This window comes from Euphorbia lathyris, chromosome 1, assembly GCF_963576675.1.
Source record: "Euphorbia lathyris chromosome 1, ddEupLath1.1, whole genome shotgun sequence".
Lineage (NCBI taxonomy): Eukaryota > Viridiplantae > Streptophyta > Magnoliopsida > Malpighiales > Euphorbiaceae > Euphorbia > Euphorbia lathyris.
In genome coordinates this window covers 5,938,978-5,946,240 of record NC_088910.1, presented here as the reverse complement: position 1 = coordinate 5,946,240, position 7,263 = coordinate 5,938,978, and the positions used below count along the sequence as shown (strand labels likewise).

Sequence of the window (7,263 nt, the reverse complement as noted above, 5' to 3'; positions counted from 1 at the left end):
CATAATCTACATCCGTTTGGATTGGCTTACCATTAGGATCACACGGTGCCATAAACCTATCAATTTTGTGCGATAAGGCAGAAAATTGGGCTTGCAACATCGCAACTGGATCAAGATTCACTATACCTTTAACTGATGACGTAGTCGAGGATGATGGTTTCGCCACCGGTACGTGTCCACGTTTCACGGGCCACATACCGCTGTTGATTGCCATTTCCTCCAAAAGTTCTCTTGCTTGGGCCGATGTTTTCTTCATGAATAACCCTCCAGACATAGCATCCAATGAACCTCTAGTTGTAGGACTTAATCCATTATAAAATGTTTGCATTAAAAGTTCAGCGGGCAATTGGTGGTGTGGGCATAAACTTTAAAGTTCTTTAAAATGTTCCCAAGCCTCATAAAGAGTTTCATTATCATTTTGAGAAAAAGATGTTAACTCTTTTATGACTCTTGCGGTTTTTGCTAAAGGAAATTTTTTTGATAAAAATGCTTGGGCTAATTGCTCCCAAGTTTCAAATGTTGCGGCTGGCATAGAAGTTAACCACTATTTGGCTCGATCCTTCAAAGTAAAAGGAAAAAGGCGAAAGTTGATTGCTTCCGCGGTCACATTTGGTATTTTAAAAGTGTCACAAATTTCTAAGAAATTTGACAAATGGGTGTTAGGATTTTCGTCAGGTAACCCGTAAAATGTTACGTTATTTTGTAACATATTAAGCAATGTTGGCTTAATCTCAAATTGATTTGCATTTATTTGGAGTCTAACTATGCTGTTTGTTACACCGGCCACTCATGGCCTAGCGTAATCCATAAGTGTGGCCATAATTTCTGGCTCAGTAACTCTAGTTTTTATTGGAGTTTTGTTTTTCTTTTTCTTGTCTTTCTTGTTCTTTTTAAGAGTCTTTTCAATTTCTGGGTCAATAGGGTCTGGTGGCGTGCCCGAACTTCGAGAATTGCGCATGAACTTGGAATTTTGCACGAACCGAAACTACCTTCGAAACAAAATTTGAAAAATAAATATGTTAGTAACTTAAAATAAATAAAATATAAAATTTTGAATAAATATAAATAAACCTAGATTCGAAATAAAATACGAAAAATCTAAATTTTTGTCAAAAATTTTGGCGATTCCCGGCAACGGCGCCAAAAACTTGTTGAGCGATTTCCGCAAGTGCACGGTATAAGCTTGTAGTAATAAAAGATATCGATCCCACAGGGAACGCTTTTTAACAAAAACTTATTTTGAATCAGTTAAATTTACTTTTAAGGTTTATAATATGTAAAATCGTTAAATCAGATTTGGTTTTGAAATTGCTAGAATGAGAATTAGATTAGAGTATAAAAAATGTTAGAAAATACTTCTGATTTAGGGATAAATTTACAAAACGGGAATGTTTAGTTCTTTTAGATAAGGATCTTGAACGTGTATCTCCATAATCCTGTCTTCCAACATTGGCCTTACCTGTAGTGTAGCCATCAACCCGGTTACCTCATCCACATCTAATCTCACGTTCATAGCCCTTAAATCCACTAAGGATGTCATATTATAACCTTTCATGCTTGCTAACACTTCAGAAGTCTTCCTACTCAATGCATCTGCTACAACATTCGCCTTGCCTGGGTGGTAATCAATGGTGAAATCATAATCCTTCAATAACTCGATCCATCTCCTTTGCCTTAAATTCAACTCCTTTTGTGTAAGGATATATTTCAGACTCTTATGATCAGTGAGAATCTGAAATGTTTCTCCATACAAGTAATGTCTCCAAATCTTCAAGGCATGAACAATTGCTGCTAACTCCAAATCATGTGTGGGATAATTGACCTCATGTGTTCTCAACTGACGAGAGGAATAAGCAATAACCTTCCCATTTTGCATCATCACACATCCCAATCCATACTTTGAAGCATCAGTATACACCACAAATCCACCTCTACCAGATGGTAATACTAACACTGGTGATGATGTCAATCTTCTCTTCAATGCATCAAAACTCTTCTGACACTGCTCAGTCCATTGATAGACTACACCCTTCCTTAGCAACTTCGTCAATGGCCCAACAATAATTGAAAATCCTTCCACAAACCTTCTATAGTAACATGCTAAACCTAGGAAACTCCCTACTTCAGTCACACTTTTTTGTGGATTCCACTCCATAATAGCCTTCACTTTAGTCGGATCAGGCATAACCCCATCCTTAGACACCACATGACCCAAAAAGACTACATGTTCCATTCAAAATTCACATTTACTCCGTTTTGCATATAATTCATTATCCTTTAAAACTTGCAACACTATTCCCAGATGTAACTCACACTCCTCTTTCGTTTTTTAGTACACCAAAATATCATCAATAAAGACGATCACAAACTGATCCAGGTACTGATGAAAGGTGCGGTTCATTAGAGCCATGAATGTAGCTGGTGCATTTGTCAATCCAAATGGCATCACTAGAAACTCATAGTGCCTATAATGCGTACGAAAAGCCGTCTTAGAAACGTCTTTATCTTCTACTCTCAATTGCCAATATCCAAAACTCAAATCAATCTTTGAAAAGATTTTTGCTCCCTTCAACTGATCCAACAAATCATCAATCCTCTGCAAAGGGTTTATTCTTCACAGTCACCCTATTTAGTTGCCGATAATCGATACAAAGTCGCATACTCCCATCCTTCTTCTTCACGAATAAGATTGGTGCACCCCAAGGTGAAGTGCTTGGTCTAACAAAGCCTTTATCTAACAATTCTTTTAATTGTTCCTTCAACTCCTCAAGCTCAATAGGAGCCATTCTGTAAGGTGCAATAGATATAGGAGCCACCCCTGGTAGGGTATCAATGGTAAAGTCTACTTCTCTATGTGGAGCCAAACCATGTAACTCATCAAGAAACACTTCAGGAAACTCCCTCACCACTAGTATCTCATCCAACTCTAGACCTTCTACCTTAGTGTCCCTAATATGAGCTAGAAATGCATCACAACCTTCTCTAATCCAACGAAAACCTTGAATAGCTGATACTAAGCATGATGGAACATCTACTCATTTCCCTACAAATACTACCTTCTGCCCTTTACTAGACTTTATCACTACTTCCTTTGCACAACAGTCTACAACTGCCTTATGTTAAGACAACCAATCCATCCCTAGAATGATGTCAAATTCCTTGAAATCCATTAGGATTAAATCTGCATAAAACTCCGTTCCTCCTATTTTAATTGGACAAGCTCTCGTAACATTATTCACCACTACACTACTACCCGTAGGCATATGGACACGTAATTCGTAACCCAATGATTCTATGTTACCGGGTACTTTCAAAGCTAAAGCAAGTATCATGTATGAATGTGTGGATCCTGGATCTATCAAAACAAAAGCTGGGATATCAGAAATAGAAATAGTACCGGTAATGACGTCAGGAGAAGCAAGATCCTCATCTCCGGTTAATGCATAAACCTGTGTTTGATGTTGTGCCTATGTTGCTTGAACTCCGCTTGTACTAGGACCTCCACCTCGGCCTCCTCGGCCTCTGAAACGACCTCTCCCAGCACTAGTACCACTATCACCCATACTGCTTTGTCTCACTGTAATAGAAGGAGTGTTACCACTAGAACCTCTAGCTACTGAACAATCACGCTGGATGTGACCATGCTCACCACAAGTATAACAAATAATCCTCCCAATCCTCCAACATGCTCCAAAATGATTTATGCCACAAGTATCACAAGTCGGTGGTGGTGCAGACCTCCCCTCAAAAGAACCTCCATCTCCAGCACTGAATGCCCGACCAGTACCCACTGATGGAGCACTATAAGAACTATGCTCACTGGTACCTCGGCCATACCCAGAAGATCTCCCAAATCTCGATCTGCCTCCACTTCTAAAGCTAGAAGCTCCCTGTTGAAACCATGATCTAACAGTCGAGTGCTTATAAGACCCTCCACTCTTAAAAGAAGTGTGTTGTTCTCCTCAAGACTCTGAATGTCTCCTCTTAGCACTCTCTAAACGCCTCTCATCCTGATAACTGCACTCCACTCTGGTGGCTGACTCTAGTAAGATCTTAAAATCAGTAATATTTACTGCTAGAATCCTCTAAATCTCCAATCTAAGACCCTGCTCAAAATGGTAACACTTATCCTCCTTAGTTGCCACTGCATCTGGAGCATACTTGGAAAGTTCAGCAAATCGAAGCTCATATTCAGCTACTGTCATATCACCCTGCTTCAGATTATAAAATTGCACTTTCTTCTCATCTCGGTACACTCGAGGCATATACTTACCAGTAAACTCCTTCTTGAAGTCTTCATATGTTAGTACCCAGACCATTTACGAGTTCACAACAGTTCGCCAAAACTATGGTAAGCTTTGATCATTATTATTACTGTAATGATTTTTGTTCTTTTTAATCATTGAGCTAACTATCCAGAAAGTATAGCTTTTGGAAGTTCAGTAAGCATTTAAATCAGAAATGTTTTAACTTCTGATAATCTTTTCATAGTACAAAGAATGAGGATCTGTGACTGTAACTGTAATGGTTCAGGTTGGAATGTTATGCTTCTCGGGGTTAACTGTGGAATAGGTTGTTCAGCTAGCAAGGCAATTCCATGTATACATGACTACTGATGGACGTATAAGGTAAAGTTAGTCATACATTCTGAAAAATTAAGATACATTAATTTCCCTACTTCATAGCCTTGACAAATTACCCTTTCTTTGGGTTTATGTTCTATATTTGTTAATCTTATGAATTGAGTTAACAAGTTAACATTATCGATTCTATTTGCTCATTTGAATTTGGATCCCCTTTAATTGTGTTCTTGTAATTTATTCTCAATGTATATGATGTTGTTACTCAGAATTGGTTTTGAGCTATTATAATTTGTTTTTGTGTTGACTGATATTTGTATGTCTTTTCAATGTTGAATATTATAATTTTATATATACTTTCTCTCTCTTTTTTCGCCTACATTAGCTCCTTATCTAAGTCAGAAATTTTTCCCAAATTCAGTCTTGCATCGTGGACTTATTTACTGATGATTTTAGAGGACAATGTCTTATGCAATTTGTTTCAGCATCTCATATATACTATTGATGCTTATAGTTAATGATCTAAGGTTTTTTGTTTGATTGGTTGTTTCTTTCTCTTTTCATGATTGATTTTCTACTTTTTAATGTAATTGAATCTCATATATACTATTGACTGAAAATGGTGGCAAAGCATGTAAAGCATTAGATTGTGTCACAACCTCACTGGGAATTATGTTACTCCATGCTTCCTAAGGTCTATTCATAGCTGCTCTTGCCATCCGACAACTTCCCTCTCAGCTCCATAACACTGAGTTTCTTTCTAAAGTAATAAGAATATTGCCATTTAAGGTATAAGTGTAGAAGAGCATGTATATAATCTTTGTTGCTAATACTGTAGTAAGAATATTTGATTTGCTTGATTGTGTAATTCCATTGTATGCTGCAGCTTTAGCTAATATTTCAACAACTGCCACTTTTCGTGTTTGTCATTTTGTCCTTTACTCTTTTCCTATTATGTTGCATTCGAATTTAATTGGAAGTCACAGTTTGAACTACAAGTTCCAAAATTAATTACTGCAGGATAGAAATATGGCAATCCATGATGAGGAAACCCGGCATTTTTTTCAAACACTCATTAGTTCAAGGACTTCGTTGTCCTCATATTGCTGGTAAAAAGCACAGTTGGGTATATGAAAAGGTTCGCCTTGTTGAAAGTTTCTATTGATCTTTTGGTTAGCTTTTCTTAGTGGCCTTTTTGGGTATGATATGTTATGTTTTGTTTTGGGTATATATATGATATGAAAACTTTTTACATGTCAAAAATATATGATATCTGATTGATAGGGGAATATTGAGCCAAAATTTATACGTGGAAAGCTTGATAGTAACATCAGCAACATTTGCTGCAGCTATAGCTAATAATCTTACTCCTGCAGTAACATTAATACTTGCAGTCTTTCTTGGGTAATTTAATTTTGTTAATTGATTCAACTCTTGTAGGTATATATATTTAAATTAGTTGTAACGGTTTTGAATGTTATTTTGACAAGGTATGAAAAATTGGGATTGAAAAACAGGAGTAGGGAAAGCAAAGACGTTAGGAACATTAATAGGAATAGGTGGAGCAATGCTTATTACGTTGTATAGGAATAGGCTATCAGTAGAAGAAGTGGAAGAAGATGGTTTGTTTGTCCCTCGAATCAGTTAGGCTAAGGAGGTGATAGTCTTCCACATCATCTCCTCAAGTGTCCTGTGGGAGACCTGTTGTTTTACATGATTATGAATTTTGTGAAGTCTAACTTGGGATTGCGACGTGATCGAGATTTACTGAAATTTCAGATTTCGTTATTTTTAGTTTTAATTTCAATTGACAATATTGGTGTGGATATTGTACTGAAATTTTATTTGAATGTATGTAGTTATAACTGTTTATAACTGTTTGCTAACACGGTTTGAGGACTAAAAAAAAGCAATTGGGCCGGTTAGGTAAATAGGAGTGAAGGGATAAAACGAGGTGATCTAAGGTCTTAGCACTGAGTTTCTTTTAGAAATCACCATCTTAAAATCACGAGTTTCTCTTCGGTGTTTTATATCAATAGATTTTATTTGACTCAAACTTAGAAAGTGAACCCAATTCTCTAGTGTTTTACAACATAGTTTTTAACAACAAAAGTTTTTATCGCTATTCAAACCCAACTTTTTCAAATTAATCGTTTAGACTTCAACAACCCGTATATAGCTAATGCTTGTCCAGAATCTCTGTGGGATCGATCTTTATATGTAAGTATACTGTATTACTTGGTACGATAGAGTGCACTTGCTCTAAAAAGGACGTATACGTTTTATACGCATCAGATAGTCTCTGGAAATAGCCCTTCATTCAGCCATTGAATGCATAATTGAATCACATCAAGGCCTACCAAGTCCCAATATTTTTGGTAGAAGCATGGATTAAAGCCATCAGGACTGGGACTTTTATTAGGATGCATTGAGAAAACCTCCCTCTTTATCTCATCAGCAGTATACGGTTGGAGAAGTTCAACATTTAGTTCCGTTGAGACTTTTGGTTGAATATTATTCAAAATAGGATGAGAGCGACACCCTAAAGAAGTGAAGATTTCTGTAAAATAATCTGAAATTAGAGAATGTAACCCTGTCTCCCAGTCAACCCAGTTTCCTTCCTCATATTTCAGCCGTCGAATTTCATTTCTTTTGCACCTACTATTAGCAGCAGAGTGAAAAC

At 36.9% G+C, this 7,263-nt stretch overlaps 1 non-coding gene across 1 annotated transcript; it reads left to right on the top strand.

Moving 5' to 3' along the window:
- The first annotated feature begins 344 nt into the window (after positions 1 to 344).
- On the top strand, positions 345 to 451 carry LOC136215907 (small nucleolar RNA R71). The gene has a single exon (XR_010682910.1). It is a non-coding gene; the product is annotated as a small nucleolar RNA R71 (small nucleolar RNA).
- Positions 452 to 7,263: the final 6,812 nt, after the last annotated feature.